The sequence below is a fragment of the Microcaecilia unicolor genome, chromosome 3 (assembly GCF_901765095.1).
Source record: "Microcaecilia unicolor chromosome 3, aMicUni1.1, whole genome shotgun sequence".
Taxonomy (NCBI): domain Eukaryota; kingdom Metazoa; phylum Chordata; class Amphibia; order Gymnophiona; family Siphonopidae; genus Microcaecilia; species Microcaecilia unicolor.
The window spans coordinates 136944227-136964263 of NC_044033.1; the positions used below are offsets into that span (position 1 = coordinate 136944227).

Here is a 20037-nt window from a genome sequence, read left to right on the forward strand (position 1 = left end):
GGCGCTGCTTCCAACAGCACATTTCTCTTCCAGCATTCCCCTACAGCAGCCCTAAAACGGCCAAAAAATACCAACAGAAAAAGAACGTGCTCCTCTACCTTCCGCCCATCTAAAACAACACTGTTGCCTCAGCACAACACAAAAAAAAAAAACATGGAAAAAAAAACAACACTCAACAAAGGCTGACCCCCCCCCCTACAACCACATTTACATTTCACCAACAGAAAGACCCCCCTCCACAAACCTCCTTGACAGACAAAACCACACACACACAATACAACAGAAACACACCCTCAAAGCCACACACCAATCCAACCCACTTTGCCAGCACAGCACATCCCCCCAACCCCCAAGCAAAAAACAAAACAAAACAAAAAAAGACACACATCAACAACCTGCACACACACCGCACCCTCACACACTCACTCACACACACACACACACACACACACACACACACACACACACACGCACACATAATAACTCTGTGACACATACACACAAAAAAAAACCCACATGCTAGCGCCCGTTTCATTGGTTTCAGAAACGGGCCTTTTTTACTAGTAGCCTATATTACCATCTGGGCTGTTAACTGCTCTTTTGATCAACAGATCTTGTGTTGTGTAACACATCAGTACCGGTATCCAAGCACCTCCTCTGAACTACCTTGATGCGTCACAGTCTGGTCAAGTGGATGAGATAGCTTGGCAGTGATGGATATGAATATGCATGCTCAGTTTAAAACTCAACTATTGCTTTATCCAAACATGCAATTATATACGGAAAATCTTTCCTAATAGCAAAGGAGTTTTGAATTTTATTTTTCCAGAGTTTGCAATTATGCTCAGGTCAATTAAAAAATAACAACAACAACAAAAAACAACTTTTAAAGGAGATCAGTAAACTTGTAGTTTCATTGGGTAACAACAATGCTTAACTTTAATTCCGTTTGTTAAAGGAGTTTTCTTTCTAAGTACTCTACCAGTTGCTCAGCTTAAAGTGAAGACCATCAGACAAGTAGGCATGCAATTTTGAAGCTCTCTTACAATATACTTTTACTTTGATTTTCTTTCTTGCAAATATGATTCTTTAGAGGAATTTTTTTTAATTATGTTTTTTAGAAATCTACCCAGTGCAGCTCCTGACAGAGTTCTCTCGGCACATTCAGGTAAGTATGAAACAAATTAAGGGCCCTGTTTACTAAGCTGCGCTAAGGGCATGCTAGCATTTTTAGCGTGCGCTAAACACTAAAGATACCCATAGGAACATATGAGTGTCTCTGGGACTCATTATCAAAGCACTTGGGGCCCCTTTTACAAAGCAGCGGTAAACCCAACGCGGGCTTACTGCTAGCTAAAAAGCAAATACCTTAGGGCTACTGCAGCAGCCTGGCAGTACTTCCCACCCCCAACGTGCCGGCAGTGTGTACCCGGCGGTAATCAGGCATTGCTACGTGCTGCCCAGTTACTGCTGGGTTAGCGTGAGATCCCTTACCACCGTCTCAATGGGTGGCGGTAAGGGTTCCCCTCCCCCCCCCCCCCCGAAGTGGTAGCACAACAAGTGCTTTACTTGCTGCATGACCATTTTCTGCAGAAAAGAAAGACCTACCCTTTTACCCACTGCAGTAAAAAGGGCCTTGACGTGTATAAAAAAATGCGCCGATGACAGCACAGGCCCCCTTTTGCTACAATTTGGTAAAAGGGGCCTTTTGTAGTCCATGGTACTTTATGTGTCTAAGCGCTTTGAAAATGAGCCCTTCTAGCATTTAGCGTGTGCTAAAATCACTCGTGCGCCTTAGTAAACCAGAGCCCTAAGTGCTGTTAAAATGTTTGTCTTTTCTGTTCTTTTTTTGTGTGCACACAAAAGTATGTGATCATTTATTTCAGCTACTGCGGTTGCTGACGTACACATTAGAAAATGAAGACATTCCTGATGATCCTCAGTAATCTCACTGGTAAGCACGGCTCTTCAGGTCTTCTGTCCTATTCCTCTCTGTCTACTGGGACCTACTATCCTGGCCATACCAACACAGCATATAAAAATTGGTATCTGCTTTTAAAGATTAAATTTTAGAAGCAGATACCCTCGATTACAGCCTCCCCGATACCCAGAGAAGAGCTTGCTTCGGTGGAGCAACAGTTTGGTACACCCGAGAGTGGAGGACTCCCTGCTGCTGCAAGAGGAGGCCCCGTAGCGACTTCTTCACCTATGGGAACAGCGCGAGGACAGGATGTACATCCCCTTTCCTCTCAGGCATAGGAGAATCTCTCTGGAGTTCTCGGTGGACAAAGACCGGCTGTAGTGACCCTTGATATTTTATGGGACGCAATACAGGGTCTGAATGCTACTCTTCAGCAGATATCCAACGCCACTCGCGCAGAAATGGCTGAAATCAAGCAAATTCAGGATTCTTTTTCTGCCCAGCTCGAGACTCATACAACTAAAATAGAGGTACTTGAAAATGATATCCAAACCTTTAAAAATTTCTCTTCCTCTGTCTCTAAAGATAAAAATACTCAAACCCGGAAGATTGAATACCTTGAAAATCAGATAAGGAGAAACAAGACTTTTGAACTTTCCCAAATCCCCATTGATACCTGCGTTAGAAATGTTTAAAAGATATCTTAAGGATGTTTTGCATATTCCTCTGGAGAATATTCCGCTTATTACTAGGATTCAGTATATTTCTGGCATAAGAAATGTAGAAAACTCAGTTTTACCAAATTTAAATTTAACTGAATTCCTTGAGACGTCACTGGAAACTATTACAGAAAGGACCACTATGATAGTGACGTTTGCACTTGAACTGGACCGAAATAATATACTCAAATTGTTTTTCAGCCATATCAAAGATAGCTTTCTAGGAGCAAGAATTCAAATGTTTCCAGACCTTTCTAGGGATACACAAAAGAGAAGGAAGGAATTTTTACAATTGAAATTAAGACTGCTAAATATAGGTGGAACCTTTCTTCTCATGTATCCCTGTAGATGTGTCGTTTCGTTAAATTCCTCTAATTATATGTTTTTTGAAGCTAGTAAACTATTAGAACTTATCTTGTCTAAGGAGTAGAATAAGACTTTCTGTTATGAAGTACTATGTATCGGCTGCATCTTTGAGGAAATCCTTCCGTTTCTTTTTTCTTTTTCCTTTCTTCAAATGTATTTGAAATTAATTTACTTAGAGCTTGGATCTAATTGTGGACAAAAATTAACAAGGTTTTTCTTATGATAGAATTAGTTTTGATTTTTCTGAATTCCTTTATGTTATGTTATTACATGAATAAAATTCATAAATAAAAAATTTAAAAAAAAAAAAGATTAAATTTTAGTTCTCCCATGCAAGTTGTGTGTATGGGTGTGGAATGCCTTCTTCCCTGTAAAACTGTCCCTAACTATGGAAAAGAATGGATAATTTGATTTCCCTTCTAGGATCCCTCCAAGAATTTTACCAAAACAAATAACACACTTCAGTTTTCTGGAACACCTTTTCCTTACTTCCCACCACCCTTTAGCAGTTTAACTTTTAGGAAACCATTTTAGTCCGTTCAAACCAGCTTATGAGTACTGTGTGAGAACTTTCTAAGTTTTAGGTTTTTAAACATAAAATATATTAACAAGCATGTAATGACAGCGTCTTCCTACTGTCCCAGTCACCATCGGCCACTGGAATATGCTTCACTGCCAGCCTCTCCCAAGTCCAAAAAACTGTCAAGAAAATGTGCCTTCTATTTAAAACAGACGACCATTTTATTCTGGTCTTTATAGTTTATGCACAATTGTTTAAGGGTAGATGCCTTGATAGGAATATACACCTAGTCAATTCCCTCTCACAGAGAAACATCAATTTTCAATATTAAATGTATTTTTCCCTTATTTCTGTCAATGCTCTCTAACCCTTATCAGTCATTCAAGAGCCCTCCTAACACTGCATTGATTCTTTTTCACTCAATAAGGCTCATCTGAGCTCCTAGGTTCTGAGCTTTCAGCTAGCCCATCAGCACTCCAGGAGGCCTCTCCAGGCTCTTCCCACCTTACCCAAACATCTGCCACTTAATTCATGCCAATACAGCCTCAACATCAGTCCTGGTGCTCATAGCATAAGCAGTGTCACGTTCCTCACCTGTTCGGCCCTCCTCCCGACGGAAGATCTGATTCAGTTTCAGTTTCCTAAGTCTGGCAGCTGTCATCTAGCTTGGATCAAGACCACGGCCATCTTGGTTGACTCAGGGGAATCAGCCATGTTTCGGTTTCCTAGTCCGGCAGCCGTTATCCGGCTTGGAGCAAGGGCAGCAGCCATCTTGACTAGCTCAGGAGGGGGCAGCCATCTTGTATAACGAGAATAGGAAAGAACTCCATATTTGGGTGTTAGGTTTCTCTGCTGATGGGGGCAGCCATCTTGTTTCAGCTGCACATGCTTTGGCCTGATTCCTTCACTATTTAAAGTACTGCCTCCAGGCCTTCATTGCTTTGGCCTCAATTGTTCTGAGGAATTGCTGTTGGAGTGCTGTTCGCCAGCTAGCGGCGGTTCCTGATTGCCTGTGTACTGAACTTTGGCTAGTTTCTTGGATTTTGCTTGTTTGCTGCCTGCCTTGACCCTGGACTGTCTTTGACTATTCTTTGCCTGCTGGAGTACTGGTTCTGGACTGTGTCTGTTCCCGGCCAGCCTGGTCAGCGGCTGTGCAACCCCGCTGGTTCCAGAAGTCCTGGTGGCCACCTGCAGCTGGGAGCTCAACTCCCGGAGAATGGTGGTCGCTTCCCAGGTGAAGCTAGGGGTTGTCTGGCTGCCTGACCGAGTGCAGTGTCACTACATCTCTTCCATGCTCAGTCGGGGCACAAGGGCTCACATTCGCCAGATCATAACAAGCAGGCACTAGTCGCACACATATGCATGTGCACTGATTCCACAACACACATGCACATTGACAATATGCATGCACCTGTGCATGCTCAATCTGGCAGACTGCACTCTTGCAGCTGCATGCCCTTGGAAGCCCTCAGCAGCCACAGGCCATCCTGAGGCTCCTCTCCTTCTATTCCGGTATCCCAGAACCCATGCGTTTAAGCACAACCTCTTCTGGATTCTTGTGGAAACCAGCAGACCCATCAGCCACTCCCTCTTCAGTTCCAGTCCTAGCCTGGGCCAGAATAAGGCACTTTCCACTACCACTTTCCTCCAAGGACCATCACGCTGCTACCTGGCAAGGACCATTGCTAAACCTGCCTCCCTGTTACAAGGCAACAAGCACCTGCTCATCATGCCAATGAAGGAGTGTGACAAAGGAGCACCCCTTTGAGTGCTCATCGGGAGGGCTTCGAGTAAATCTGAGGATCTTGACTGGACTTCATGAGGTTTGTTAGTTAGCTGCACTTTCAGTTTTGAAACCTTTGTTTTTCAAGTGTGTTAATGGCTGTAAATTGTATTGATGTAATCATGAAGCAAGGCCATTATGGTGAAGTCATGCTATTGTCCTTTAGTTTTTGTTTACCATGGGTCCAATATACAAAAGAAACTAAATGACCAGGAGAAGCTCATGGTTGTTTAAATCTCCTGCAAATATGTGCGTGCTACCCACATGCTAAAAAATAATTTATTTTTTAGCCAAAGGGGTGTGTTTGAGGGCAGAGAGTGGCCATTTCTGCACTAATCAGTTAGTGTGTTTTATTTATTTATTTATTTAACACTTTTATATCCCACATTATCCCACTTAGTTGCAGGCTCAATGTGGCTTGCACAATACTGTGTTGGCATTGCCATGTGCTACTTGAGTAGTGCAGGATTACTGCATGAGCTCTTACCACATACAAAAATAGGTAGCAGTAAGGGCTCATGAATTAATGTTCTTTAATGGCTGATTGTGTATGGCCATTAATTTGGAAAATGGAAAATCAGCCATTTCCAGCTGCAGTAGAAATGGCCTTAGCGTGCAGGAAAGACCAAGTAAAGGTGTGCTAAGGCCAGTTTTTACTGCAGCTTTCTGGGTGACTGCATGAGAGATTTTGGTGATGCTACCATTACTATTGTGCCAGTTCCTTGGGCAGATCACTAGTTGATATCATTTTACATGACATGTAAACATATTAGACTTCAGAAAGTATAGAGAAGCACATGCTGGAGAAATAATAATTACACCATAGAAACACCAGTCAGTTTGGTGTCTGAAATTATCTGATTTACCTTCATTATCAGTTTCTGAAGATGTTGATAGTTGGCATATTTTACTGAAAAACACACTAGATTTGATTTGATGATTATTTGAGAGAATCTTAAAAAATAAGTTAGACATAAGGAACATGATTGGAGAAAATATCCTTCTAGAGCAGGGGTAGGCAACTCTGGTCCTCGAGAGCCGCAGGTCAGGTTTTCAGGATATCCACAATGAATATGCAGGAGATAGATTTGCAAGCACTGACTCCATGGTATGCAAATCTATCTCCTGCATATTCATTATGGATATCCTGAAAACCTGACCTGCCTGCGGCTCTCGAGGACCGGAGTTGCCTACCCCTATTCTAGAGCAATGGTTATCAACTGGTATGTCGTGAGCACCCAGGACATGTGTCGCAGGTCTGGCACACAGCAGTGAGCATTTTTTTAAAAACTCTGCAGCATGACTGACTCTATCATCTCTCCCCTCCTCCCTTGGAACCAGCACTGCTCCCTGTTCATTCCTCAAAACCCCTAACCCCCCCCCCCCCCCAAGTCCAGCACTGCTTTCTTTTCTCCCTCCCCCTTTCCTTAGTCCATCAAACCTACTTGCATCAGGGACCCCTGCAGTGATCCTTTTCTGTGCTATGCCCCACCTCTCTGACACAACTTCCTGTGTACATGGGACATGGCAGAGGGAAGGATCTAGTGCCAGCTCAGGCAGCCTGTTATTGCTGTAGGGGCCAATAAAGCAAGCAGGTTTGATGACCGAGAGGAGGGGGATGGAGAAGAGAAAGTGATTCTGGTCTTGAGGATGCCTGTGGGGTAAGGTGGAGGGGAGGCGGTTGAGGGAAGAAAGAGGAGCTGGACTCATGACAGTGGCTGAGGGAAAAAGAGGGGTCAGTGCTGGACTCAACGGAGGGCTGGGAAAAACAAGTAGTGCTGGATTCACGTGGAGAGGGGCTGAGGGAAAAAGAGAAATTGGTACTGGACTCACAGTGGGGACTGAGGGAAAAGTGGGAGTGGTGCTAGATTCATTAACATTTACATTAACAATAAATTTATATTCTGCCGTATACCTTGCATTTCAATATGGATTACATGATTAAAGAAGCAGGATATTACCTGGAATTACAATCTTTAAAATAAGAAAAAAGAAACTAATCTATCAGTCTTAGTCACTATAATTCACGATAATTTTTTTAAATAGATAAGTTTTAATCTGCCTACAGAATTGAGCATAACTTGTCACTGATATTAACATGGTTTGAATTTCTCTCTCTAAACGGGCTGCCCGATATGATAAGAGATTATCTAATAGCCTAGTTCTCTTTACATTTTTTAAAGATGAAAATGTAAAGAAAGAGCAGGTTCTCGTAGCTCTACTTTTTAGCATAAACATTATGTTCAGGAGGTGGTTAAGGGATAAAGCGAAAGTGGTACTGGACTCATGGGGGAGTGGCTGAAGAATAAAGAGGGAGAATTGTTGGACTCATGGGGAGGGGGGGCGAGAAAAGAAGGAGAGGTTCTGAACTGGTGGAGGATAAGGGAGATGTGCTGAACCCATGGGGCAGGAAGAGGGAGGGAAGGGGACAGGCTCTGGACCTGCAAGGATAGGGGGATAAGAGAGATGCCAGGCTATGGGTAATGGAACTAGGGAGAGAGGAGGAAGATGACAGAGCGCTGTTGGGGTGTTAAGCAAAGGGGGAGATGGCAGACCTTATAGGGAGGGAGGGAGGGAGTAAGAGAAGAGATGAGATGAGAAGGGACGTTGGACCCATAAGAGATGCCATGATCCTTCTCAGGTTGTGTAGATGGTGTGCAGTTTGCTGCATACACAACCTGGGAAGGCGCATGGCATTGGGATATGTGTAACCACTTCTCCTGGCACCAGGCTGGTTTCCTGAAAAGGCTAAACTTTATGAGCTGCTGCACTGCTGAACACTGAAGCTGTATGTTTTTGACAGACAGTAAGCTGCTGGACTATAAGGGGGAATGGGAGAAAGAGGGGACAGGGAATTGCTGGATTTTTATAAGGAAGGGGAGAGAGAAAGGAGGCAGGGAGTTGCTGGATCATAAAGGTGAAGGGGAGAAAGGGGATAAGAAGTTGCTGGAATGGGAAAGGGGATAGGGAAATGTTGGACCATAGGGGTGGAAGGGAGAGGGGACAGGGAAATGCTGTATCATAGAGGTGGAAGGGAAGGGAGAGGGGACAGGGAAATGCTGGGCCAAAGTGGTGGAGAAGAGAAAGGAGTGAGTTGTTGGGGGGGGGGGGCATTGAGATGCTGGGCTACAATGGTATAAGGGAGAGGGAGGGGAGATACTTGGAGGAACCATGTGGGAGAGAGTATGGGGCTTCTCAAGGAGATAAGAAGAGGATGGTAAGTACAGAGGGTAAATTTGTACCAATTCGGAGTGGGTGAAAGAGAAGGGGCTAGGAGGCCAGGGAAGGGGTGAGACAGGAGATGTAGGGGTGAGAGGAGGAGATGGAAATTGATAGGTAATGGCAAGTGAAATATAGGTGGAGGATTGAAGAGTGAGAAGGTGAAATATGAGGGGAGAGACAGAAAAGAGCAAAAGAGGAAACATATCAAAGACAGATATAATGAGGGAATAGAAAAAGATATGAGGAAAGAGGAGACAGGTCAAATGGACTGCACTCACTAGAAAGAGAGCAGAAGACAGGCAAACAGAAAAGAAGAAACTGGGAGCAACATGCTTGGAAAAATTAAGTACCCAGACAACAAAGGTAGAAAAAAGTGTTTTATTTTGAGCTTATTTGGTGAAATATGTTAGCTTTGGGTAATGTGCATCATGGATATCTTTTGATATTTTTTTTTTCAGTACAAGAGAGAATGCATTTGTTTTTATTTCTCCTGTGTTGTGGTACATGCCTAGTTTGACTTGGGTTTCCCAGTTCAGTTTTTGTCTTTATATTTCTATATTTGGTATATGACCAAGGTGTGCCACTCTGTTGGCAAGTAGTTTCTGCATAGAACTCTGTAGCAGTCCCACTTATTCTGTTTTACTAGCACTGTAGTAGGTGTAATGGTATTCTAAGGCTCCATGTAGGGTTCTTGTTGTATAAATCATAAGAATCAGGGCTACTATTCTATGGTAGATTTGTTATATGTATGTTGAGTTAGGAGTTTTACAGGTTTTGTGTTATTTCACAATGTGCCTGGCAGTGTAGAGATGTATTTAGCTATTACTGAGAACATGAGAATTAGAAATTTTAAAAATGTTTTCATGGTTAACTTCCATAGAAAAAATGTGCTACTCATGATCTGCACCTGTTGTTGGGAGGGAGGGGGAGATAGGTTTTTAGTGAATACAGAGCATGTTTACATTTAATATCTAAGAACTGACATACTATGTCAGACCAAAGGTCTGTGAGGATTATGTATGCAATGTGTCACAGATGCATCAGCCATCAAGTGTGTGCTGACTGAAAAAGGTTGAGAACTGCTGTTCTACAGTGTCCTTAGAGAATTAGAATTTATGTGTTCAACAATACCAAGCTATGGCATTACACTTCTGAGAATCCCCTAGGACATGCACTCATCCCCGCAGGATCCCCGCAGAACTCAAGGGGATCCATGCGAGAGTCCTGTGGACATAGCGAGGATCTCCATGGGAACCACAGGATTCCCACTAACTCTGTTCCCATGCAGCTTTCTAGTGGGGATAAAGCGATAAAATCAGAGAGGGAAATAAAATTCCATGATCCTGAGATGAAAATTAGGCAGTATATCAAATGAAGGAGCTCTTTTACTAAAATACACTAGAATTTGGGCTTAATGCATGGTAACATTGGTTTTACCACATGCTAAGCCCAGATTTAATATAGCACTTAAAAAAAATAATCACAGGTCATACACTAATGTCATTAGCTTGTGGTGTCTGAATAGAATTAATGCAGGATCACTTACATCCTCCTGTTTAGGAGGCATTAAGTGCTCTCATATTAATTCTGCATTATCCAGTCAGCACACACTAATCATAACACGCTAGCTGGATAATGTGTGCAGTTAGTGTGCAGCCCATGCCACGCTCATTCTCTGCCTATAACCCACCTAATTCTCACAGCATGAAGTTAATGTGTGAATTAGTAGTGTGTACTGGCATACTACCACAGTAAAAGCACCCACTAATTTGTCCATTAAGTCCTAGATTCTACATACAGCAACTAAAATTGTGCATGCATATTTGACACTATGGCCGAATTGGGCACGCAATTTAATTAACAAGCCAATCAGTGCCAATAATTGGCCAATAGCAAACCATTATCAGCACTAATTAGAATTTATGCATGCCACTTTCTAATCATATTCTGTAAAGTGGTGTGTGTAAATTCTAATGTGCAGATCTCAAAAGGGGTGTGGCCAAGTGAGGGGCATAGGCATTCCTAAAAATTACATGTGCTGTTCTAGAATATGCCTGATATGCGCTTAAGATAGGCATGGGCATTTATAGCAGGTTTTAGCTGGCATAAATGGTCACGCCTAAATTTTAGTCACAGGGATGGGTGCTACTCATATTCGATAAACCACACCTAACTTTATTTATTTATTTATTGCATTTGTATCCTGCACTTTCCCACTCAGAATGCGATGTACATAGTAACAGAGATTACAGAGTATTGATGAAGATAAAAAATAAGTATATCAGAATAATAAAAGAAATAAGTAGGTAGAGATGGGCAAGAGTGAAGGGATTAGGAGAGGTGTGAGCATTGGAGGAGGGGTAGAGGAGGTGGAAGGGGGATGGAACATGGGATAAACATAGGGAAATTAGGTGGGACAAGTGGTCTAGGTCGTTGTCATTGTCTCCTGGATAGGTGATGGGTAGATTGGTTCATAGGATTAGTCTTGGTTATTAGGGTAGGCTTGCTTGAACAGATGGGTTTTTAGTGATTTCCGGAAGTGTAGATAGTCACTGATTGATCGGATAGACCTGGGAGGGCATTCCAGAGTTGGCTGCCTAAGAAGGAGAAGTTGGATCCATAATAGGTTTTGTACTTGAGTCCTTTGCAATTGGGGTAATGTAGGTTGAGGTAAGTTTAGGTGAGGTTTATAGAATAAACCTAAACAGGTTTTTTTTTCAGCACCATCTATAGAGCCTGGCCCTATGTGCTTAATGTACTTTTGTAAAAGGATCCCTTAATTTCCTATAAAAGTTATTAGGCAAAGAAATGGATACTTTCAACCATCTGGCAAAAAAGAAAGCAGCCTTGGTATCCTCACTCCTGATGCTCATTTTAAGAGTCTGGTTCTTGATTTACAAATAACCCTGAATAAAACTGGTTCTATTCATAAAAAGTTCTCTTATTTTGTGACGATTAAAGAGGAGTCTATTGACCTCTTTGATTCTGACAGAAACTTGTTTAAACGAGTTTAAGGAAGGATCACTGACCCTAGCCAGTTCCCCTGCCTATGCTTGCAGCCATCAATTATGTACTGGAAAATGAGGTGGGGGTGTTGTCCTGTTTTTAGTGAGAAATTGCCAGTCTATAAAAGACCTGTTTTTCAGCCAAAGGTGTAAATGCTATGCTGCTTAAACTAGAGAAAACTAGTAGAACTAAGTAATAATGCCTTATTGTTTTGGAAGTTAGCACAGTTTGGCTGTTGAACTGTTTATAAAGATGATCCTAGCTTATGAAAAGCCTGTTTTTCTTTCAAGTCTTCAAAACTTCTATGTGGTTGTACAACATTGTGGTTACAATGTTCAGGAAATCTAGACTGCCCCAACTTGACATTTTGTCCTTTAGATTGTAAGCTCCTTTGAGCAGGGACTGTCCTTCTTTAAACTGTACAGCGCTGTGTAACCCTAGTAGCGCTCTAGAAATGTTTAGTAGTAGTATATGATTTTTAGACCATTAACTCAAGGAAACTGAGTATCAAAGAGGGAAAATGCCTCTGTATGTTAATGGTTTGGATATTATTGCATTAACAGACTTGCATAACAATCTTTCATTGGCTAAAAACCCCTCTTACATTCTTTTTTCCTCTTAAATGTCATGAGTAGACACATTTTTTAAGATGTGTCTTTTTTTTCAATGTTATCAATACTTTGATGATATATGCTATACTCAATGTGTTTAAAGACAAAACCTAATATTTTAAATGCCAACTATGTATGTTATTGAAATGAAAATATTTAAAAGGAAAAATAGAATGTGACAGAGGGTTTTTAGCCAATGAAGGACTGTTATGAGTCTGTTAATACAATAATATCCAGACCGCTAACATACAGAGGCTTTTTCCCTCTTTGATGCTGTTTCCTCGAGTTAATGGTCTGAAAATCATAGGACATAAACATAATTTCATTGTAACCACATAGAAGATATGAGTTCTAAAAATGTTTTTGAAAGTATTTTTTCTTTCAAGTCTGACTGCATTGGGCTTTGTCCAGGTCATTATCAACTCTACTCATTCAGCTAGAGATATCTTTAGTCTTAAAGGTTTCAGATAGTGATGTTAATTTGCCTATTCTCAAGGTGTCTGCTCCCCCACCAGCTTGTCAGACCATTTCCAGATTCATTTTATGCTGAAGGGGCAACTGTCTTATTAAATTCAGAAACAGAGCGAAACCCACTCTTTTTTGCAAAAGAAGTTGGAGGGACTCCCTATTTAAAGATATTCATTACATGAATTGGATCATAATTGAAACAGTAATTTAAACTAGTTTTATAATACCTTGGTTGCAGAAAAAAAAAGGCTTTCTGGGAAAGCTACATATTACCCTTGGTATACTCCTGAAGTAAGGAAATGTAAATGTCTTTAATAGATATCTGGAAAAAAAGTCTGAAGAAAAACAAAGATAAGACATATGAATTTAATCTTCTGACTTGAGTACAACTGTGTAAATCAGCAATTAAACGTATTTATTTATTTACTGGTCAACAGACTGATAAACCTGCCAATAGACTCAGATTTTTCTATGTATTTTTAGTATGTATTTTGTTGGTAAAAGTAAGGCTTTTCTGTTCTTCTTTAGAGGCTAAGACTCAAACCAGAGCTGATCTGGTTCAGGCATTGCTGTAGCTCAAAGACCTTGCTCTCCTCAGATTGATGTTTCAACCTTTTGCGGTAGAAGAGACAATTAGACTACTTGGGTCAGACCTGACTCCTGACTTGTAGCTCTGACCTCTGTTCTTCAAGTTTAAACAAGGTTTCAGACATTATGCTAGTGATTCATTTAGCTGCTCTGATTAATATGTCCCTAAAAGAATCTGTTTTTCCATCCACATTCATACATGGAGTGGTCAAGCCATTATTACCAAAGTTCTATTTAACAGCTAATCTGTGAGAAATATAGACCCCATTCACATTTTCCCTTTCTCTCTAAACATAGTGGGTGTTGCTTAGATAACACCATGAATTTTTGATGAGTAATAATTGCTTGAATTTCCACCAACCAGTTTTTATCATAATGTTTCTGGTGGACTAGTTAAGAACGTAAGGAAAAACTTCTGTTGTGAGAATTCTGCTGGGATTTGACTGCTGTTTTCAACACTATCAACCATTAATTTCTTATCTAGATTACAAACCATTGGTGTCAGAAGCAGATTAGCCTAGCTGCTTCATTCCTTCCTGGAAGCAGCTCCAAATATTTTGCATAGAATGGAAGGATATCTGCTCCAGAGGGCTTGCAGTGGGGCAATTCACAATGAACAATACTATTGTTAGTGTTTCTCAACATCTATATCAATCTCTGGGTCTGGATTCAGTCTACAATGCAGACAACTTGAAATGCCTTGAAATGTTGGAAAATATCTTAGAGCATCAGTAGTAGCTATTGATGAGCATCTGTCTGTTATTACGAATTGGTTGAAGGTTAATAAGTTATATTTGAATCCCACAAAGATAGAGGTTCCACATGTTGTTCTAACGATGGATTCTACTGTAGAGTTACAGATTAAAGAGTTTTCCTTTTTAAATCCCATGTTAAAAGCCTAGGGGCCCTGTTTACTAAGCTGCACTGTAGGCACGCAAACTTTTTAGAGCATGCTATAAATTAGCACACACCAACAGGAATATAATGTCTCTCTATCATTAGCACGCACTAAAAAGTTAATGTGCTTACAGCGCAGCTTAGTAAACAGGGTCCTAGATGTGGTCTTGGATTCTTCATTAAAGTTAGAACAACATGCTTTACAAAATGACCCCCATAAACTTGAACAGTATGTAGACTTTGCTTGACTAGGAAAGTTCTCACAGAGAAATGCAATAAATCCTGAGCTTGTTAACCCTGCCATGATAGCTCACATAAAATAGTCTACAGTATATTTTGTATTTTTACTTTGGCATCATTAAACAATCCTTAAGCTTATGTTCTTTAGAGGGAATTTTTCAAATGGCTTCTGTGCAGGTAAGAGCATTTACCAGGTAAAAAGGCCCCTTTGAAAATTGCCTTTGAACCTCGGTGGGCAAAGGTTTGTGCATTACTGACAATGTACATAATTTTCCCTGTTGGGCAACGAGGTAGTGCTGGGGACAGGAACATCGCAGGTCAGAGAAAGTACGTGCAAGGATTTAATTTGAAACCCTCCATAACTGCTTTTAACTGCTTTATCTCACATTTGCAAAGTGTGCAGAGTAAATACTTCTCACTTGCACAGACAGCCACAATTCTTTAAAGGAAAACCCAAGGAGACTTCCCTTTCAAAAATCAACATGCAGCATGAAAGGCCTGAAACCTCCCTGCACTCTTGAAAGCTTGTTTTTATATAGGTCATAACATTTCCTTACAAAGAGATATGAAATATACATTTTCATTACACCAACCCATGCTGCAAGCTCAGATTGGCAATATAAAAGTTTGACAAATAAATAAATGATGAAGAAATTAAAAAAAGTTTGAAAATCATGTTCTCACTACACATCATTAAACATAAACAGATTTAGGTTAATAATCAAAAAGTACTTTAACATTTGATACTGTGCTGACCACTGTTCCCTCTAAGCTGAGCGGGAGTTGTCCATGTATAGTCCTGCCAGTAGGGGGTGCTGTTTTAATAGCACACTTTCAATAATGAGAGACAGGTAAGCTCTGTAGGACTCCAGGAAACCTGCCTATCCTTGGTGACTGAAAACACAATATTGAAGCACCCCCCCCCCCCCCACAGGCAGGAATGCAGTTGGAGGATTCCCGCTCAGCTTAGAGAGAACAGTGGTCCTGACCCCTGGATTCCGTATATGGCACTCAAAGTTGAATGTGCACCCAAGTTGCGCATGCAATTTAATTGAATAATGAGTCATTTATCACCAATAATTAGGTGCTATGAATTGTTGGCACTAATTGGCAACAATTTGGATTTACATGTGCATCTAGCTAGGCGCTATTTTATATAGATGCGTAAATCTTTTAGCGTGCAACTGAAAAGGGGTGTGGATATGGGAAGGGCATGGGCAGGTCAGGGGCATTCACTAAAGATGTGCATTCTATTATAGAATTTAGGGGATCTGTGCCTAATATACGCCTGAGGATTTACATCAGGTTTCAATTGGTATAAATCCTCACACCCAAAGCTGGGCGCGGATTCTGACCCTACACACTATTCCATAAATAGTACCCAAATCAGAGCGCTGTTAATAGAATAGTGCTCAGCATTCATTTTTTTCAGCGCCCAAATGTTGGCACCATTTATTGAATCTGATCCTGAATGGATTCAGTTCAGTGGCAATATAGGAACAGCACTATACATATATTATGTTATGGGCTAGATTTTTATGTATAGTGCCAAAACAAATTGGCGACGATAAAAGCGCTATTCTATAAGCTACGCTTAAAGTTAGGCACAGTTTACAGAACAGAGCTTGTGCCCAGGATTCACACCTAACTATAGGCACAGCCATTTTTACCAACTGACATGTGATGCAAATGTATGTGCCTTAAGCCCCTGTTTATAAAGCTGCGCTAGTAGCTGGCAGTGCGGTACTGCCGATACAGCCCATTCACTTTGAATGGACTGTGTCAGCAATGCCGTGTGGCAACCGCTAGTGTGGCTTTGTAAACAAGAGGGTAAATTAGTTGCATATCCCCATTATTCTATAAAAACATGATAAATGCTAGGAATACCTCAGTTCCGCCAGTGCCCCTCCCATTTCCATGCCCCCTTTCTCCGATCACACATAAAATTTAGGCATGCATCCTGTGCCTATATTTATGTGCGTAAAGTCCAATTAAATTTAATTAGTGCCAATAATTCCTTTTAAAAAGCCAATTATTGGCACAAATTGGGTTGTTACTCAATTAAATTGCACATGCAAACTGGATGTGGGTCCAAATTTGTGCATACAATTTTTGGCAGTTTTTATAGGATTTAGGGGTTAAGTGGCATTAGAAAGGGACATTCAGACCACAATTGAAACGTCCAAGCTGGGAAGTCAGGATTTGTCACATGTACAGCTTCTTCTAAAATACATGGAGAACTGGACATTTATGCACTGATTCATTGCAGCATGAATATCCATTCTAGAAATATAAGCGTCTAAAATATCAATAGATCAAAATGGTCACACAACATGTGCCTGAACATAAAAGTTTGTGTTATTTTACATACACAAAAGTATATTTTTCCTGAGGCTGAAACAGAGCCCAGTATCCCTTGCCAGTTTGGGGGGGAAAGGGGTAGAGGAACATCAAGCACTGAGGGGTCCTTTTACCAAGGTGCGCTGAAAAATGGCTTGCGGTATTGTAGGCATGGGTTTTAGGCGCATGCCAATCCATTTTCAGCACACCTATAAAAAACCCTTTAAAACGTTTGCCGAAGATGGACGTGCGTCAACATCAAAATTGCTGCATGTCCATTTTGGGTCTGAGACCTTACAGCCAGCCATTGACCTAGTGGTAAATTCTCAGCGGTAACCAGGCAATAATGACCCATGCACCAAAAATGAAATTACCGCAAGGGCCATGTGGTAGCTGTGCAGTAACTCCATTTTGGTGCGCGTTGGGTGCAAAACACAATACAAATGACAGAGCTGCCTGAAACAAAATATTTTTATTATTTTGACTTTTAAAACCACTTGTTCCTGAAACAGGTTCAAAACAGAATAATCTATTTGTGTATCTAAAATATAAATTTCTATAAAACAGATGAGGTCAAGATGTATTTCCATGTGCCCCAATGAAAGGAGAGCTTAATTTTATTTCCATTTAATTACAATATATTCCATCTTTATAACACCAGGTTTCCGAAGGCTGATTACAACAGTTGTAATGAACAGTTAAGATGAACCTATCAGGAAACAGGATATCCTCACTTTAATTTGGTCATGTATTACTGTATTCTACTGAACAGTGTGGAAAAATTAGCACAAAATATAGAGAGTTTATTACTGCTGTTTCTACTAGCTACAATAATTTTTAAAGCTGTTCTAGTGATATTGAATTGTATTTAGGATACATATCTAGATATGGGAAGCTTTCAGATAAATAAAAATGCTGTCAAATAAGTTTAAAAAATAACTTTTATCCTCCACCTTTTAAGGCACTGCCTATCCAACTGGAACAGCTTTAGGCTCATGCCATATACCGTCTCAATCTAACCTCCTTGAGTAGCCTGGCTGCCCCATCCCATGAGACTACCTTAACTCACCCTGGTAGTCTAGTGGCTTCTTCAGGGCAGGAAAGAAGTCCACTCCTTCCTGCATGTTACTGCCATTCCTTTGAAATGGCTGCCAAGACTTCAAACGGTGGCCTTGCAAGACTTCTGCTTGAAGTCTCGGTGGCCATTTTGAAGAGGTGGCCCTTATGAGGCAGAGCAGCACCTGTGGGCAGGAAAGAGTGGGCTCCTTTACTTCCCCAAATAAGCCACTAGACCACCAGGGCAAGTTAAGGTAGGTTCGGGGGCGGAGCTGGGCAGCCAGATATTTATCCCCATTACTGTGGGGATAAAGTAACAGCGGTCCCCACTCCCGTGGCAATACCCCATAACATCTTACCATTACTGCTGTAGTACCGCATATTTTTTTAAAAAAATTCCCCCATTACCGTGTTACTCTCTAGCACAGAGACAAGGTTAGGGTGATCTGTGAGCAAGGCAAATATCTGTGGATTATATGTTTGATCTGGACATGGAAAAAACAGGTATAACCTGGGGCGTCTGAGCCATAGATATAACTTATACCTATAGCACTGATATTTGGAGGCATTTATGAATGGCTTATACAGCATTTGATGTTTCTATGTATACATATGGGGTAAATTCTATATACAGTGGGGGAAATAAGTATTTGATCCCTTGCTGATTTTGTAAGTTTGCCCACTGACAAAGACATGAGCAGCCCATAATTGAAGGGTAGGTTATTGGTAACAGTGAGAGATAGCACATCACAAATTAAATCCGGAAAATCACATTGTGGAAAGTATATGAATTTATTTGCATTCTGCAGAGGGAAATAAGTATTTGATCCCCCACCAACCAGTAAGAGATCTGGCCCCTACAGACCAGGTAGATGCTCCAAATCAACTCGTTACCTGCATGACAGACAGCTGTCGGCAATGGTCACCTGTATGAAAGACACCTGTCCACAGACTCAGTGAATCAGTCAGACTCTAACCTCTACAAAATGGCCAAGAGCAAGGAGCTGTCTAAGGATGTCAGGGACAAGATCATACACCTGCACAAGGCTGGAATGGGCTACAAAACCATCAGTAAGACGCTGGGCGAGAAGGAGACAACTGTTGGTGCCATAGTAAGAAAATGGAAGAAGTACAAAATGACTGTCAATCGACAAAGATCTGGGGCTCCACGCAAAATCTCACCTCGTGGGGTATCCTTGATCATGAGGAAGGTTAGAAATCAGCCTACAACTACAAGGGGGGAACTTGTCAATGATCTCAAGGCAGCTGGGACCACTGTCACCACGAAAACCATTGGTAACACATTACGACATAACGGATTGCAATCCTGCAGTGCCCGCAAGGTCCCCCTGCTCCGGAAGGCACATGTGACGGCCCGTCTGAAGTTTGCCAGTGAACACCTGGATGATGCCGAGAGTGATTGGGAGAAGGTGCTGTGGTCAGATGAGACAAAAATTGAGCTCTTTGGCATGAACTCAACTCGCCGTGTTTGGAGGAAGAGAAATGCTGCCTATGACCCAAAGAACACCGTCCCCACTGTCAAGCATGGAGGTGGAAATGTTATGTTTTGGGGGTGTTTCTCTGCTAAGGGCACAGGACTACTTCACCGCATCAATGGGAGAATGGATGGGGCCATGTACCGTACAATTCTGAGTGACAACCTCCTTCCCTCCGCCAGGGCCTTAAAAATGGGTCGTGGCTGGGTCTTCCAGCACGACAATGACCCAAAACATACAGCCAAGGCAACAAAGGAGTGGCTCAGGAAGAAGCACATTAGGGTCATGGAGTGGCCTAGCCAGTCACCAGACCTTAATCCCATTGAAAACTTATGGAGGGAGCTGAAGCTGCGAGTTGCCAAGCGACAGCCCAGAACTCTTAATGATTTAGAGATGATCTGCAAAGAGGAGTGGACCAAAATTCCTCCTGACATGTGTGCAAACCTCATCATCAACTACAGAAGACGTCTGACCGCTGTGCTTGCCAACAAGGGTTTTGCCACCAAGTATTAGGTCTTGTTTGCCAGAGGGATTAAATACTTATTTCCCTCTGCAGAATGCAAATAAATTCATATACTTTCCACAATGTGATTTTCCGGATTTAATTTGTGATGTGCTATCTCTCACTGTTACCAATAACCTACCCTTCAATTATGGGCTGCTCATGTCTTTGTCAGTGGGCAAACTTACAAAATCAGCAAGGGATCAAATACTTATTTCCCCCACTGTATATTGAATAAAGCTATAAGCTGTGCTTAAATTTAGGCATGCTTTCTAGAATAGCGCTTACTCCTGGAAATCGGC

At 41.5% G+C, this 20037-nt stretch overlaps 1 protein-coding gene across 2 annotated transcripts in view; it reads right to left on the minus strand.

Annotated features, from left to right (window-relative positions):
- CHRM3 (cholinergic receptor muscarinic 3) overlaps window positions 1-20037 on the minus strand; it is an 819103-nt gene that overhangs the window by 595936 nt on the left and 203130 nt on the right. The window lies entirely within an intron of this gene.